Source organism: Rhagoletis zephyria, unplaced genomic scaffold, assembly GCF_001687245.7.
Source record: "Rhagoletis zephyria isolate East Lansing unplaced genomic scaffold, Rhagoletis_zephyria_1.1 Rzeph_scaffold_31707, whole genome shotgun sequence".
Taxonomy (NCBI): domain Eukaryota; kingdom Metazoa; phylum Arthropoda; class Insecta; order Diptera; family Tephritidae; genus Rhagoletis; species Rhagoletis zephyria.
In genome coordinates, this window is record NW_016188763.1 from 11 (window position 1) to 1,525 (window position 1,515).

A 1,515-nucleotide genomic window follows, 5' to 3' on the forward strand; every position below is an offset into this window, starting at 1 on the left:
GCGTTTTATTTACTCTTAAGTGGCATCACAATATTATTTCGTAGCTTACGCCCAGTTTCCAATAATACTGTTATTCTTTATATTTATTTTATTTCACTTTTTTTATAGGTTTTTAGTGAATTTATCACTGACGGTTTTTGTTGTTGGTAACAAACGTGTGCGGAATCGCTAAATAGTTGTCTGTCTGCTTCGTGACCAAGCAGCTATTGGCGTGATATACGCATTGTTAAGAGTTGTTGGGCAGACAAGTAGCGTTATAAATAAATTGTGTAGGTCTAGTTTTATTTACAGACATATATAAATTGCAGATTGTCAATAAATTTAAATTTTCTTTTACATAAATAGGTACTTATGTATATACATATTTTGTTACTATTTCATATACAAAACTACCCTACCACTGGCGCATAAGTGAGAAACGCGCAGTTAGCCACAGTTCCGTTATATGGGGATGTAGCTCAGATGGTAGAGCGCTCGCTTAGCATGTGAGAGGTACGGGGATCGATGCCCCGCATCTCCAGAGAGGGAATAATTTTTTTTTTTATTTTTTACTAAAAATTAAAATTTTATTAACTTATAATTTATTTTAGTAGTTTTGTAAACCGTTTGCATGAGCTCAGAAATAGTTTTTTCGTCTTCTGACAAAACGCAAATTTCGATTTAATACGCTTTTGAGGAACGTGTGCGAAGTTATAGATTTGATTTACTGATATTAAGTTCAGCCAGATACTTATCGACTCCATTAAATTTACAATTTATCTATCGCTTGTTGGTGTTCACACACAGTCCACTGCTCGATTAGCGAAGTGCTCAAGTAATGCAAAGTAGGTTCAACTAAATTTGTCAGCCCTTTTTAATTTGAAAGCACATTCGGCAAAGCCACATTATTTTGGATACATTTGAAACTCAAACATCTTTTTAGAAAATCCTTTCTAATTTTTATTGGCACTTCAACGCATTTTCTGGTGAGGAAAACTTGTCTCTCCCTTGATAAGAGTACACTGAGAAAAAATCCAACCAAAAATTGGTTAATACATATTACCAAATTCAAACTTGAAAAGGAATCAACGTGATTTTTGGTTAATATTAACAATGCCTTGGTTGATATTTTCAACAATGATTTAGTAATATTAACCACACTTTTTATGCGTTTACATAGTTCAGAGATACAAAACAAACATTTTTGTTATCATTTTAATACGTTACCTCTGGCGGGATTTGAGCCCGCATTTTCTGAAACTGCACACTCAGCTACAGCCGCTTTTAAAATGTGTTTTCAAATGTTCAACTTTAATCAATTTTCTTCGTCGTTTTATTTGGTTCCGCACTTCACAGATGCTTTTTCGTAATTATTAAAAACCAAAAACAGAAAAAATAAAAATTATGTGTTGCGCTAACGGCATTCGTACTCGAACCTGCTAGAAAAGCCAATAAATAACAGCAAGCACCTCCGCACCTTCAGCTACAGCCAGACATACGAATTTGTTTTCAAACCTTGAATCACATTTCTTACAA

At 33.7% G+C, this 1,515-nt stretch overlaps 1 non-coding gene across 1 annotated transcript; it reads left to right on the plus strand.

Moving 5' to 3' along the window:
• Positions 1 to 447: 447 nt before the first annotated feature.
• TRNAA-AGC (transfer RNA alanine (anticodon AGC)) lies at positions 448 to 520 on the plus strand. Its single transcript has one exon. It is a non-coding gene; the product is annotated as a tRNA-Ala (tRNA).
• Positions 521 to 1,515: the final 995 nt, after the last annotated feature.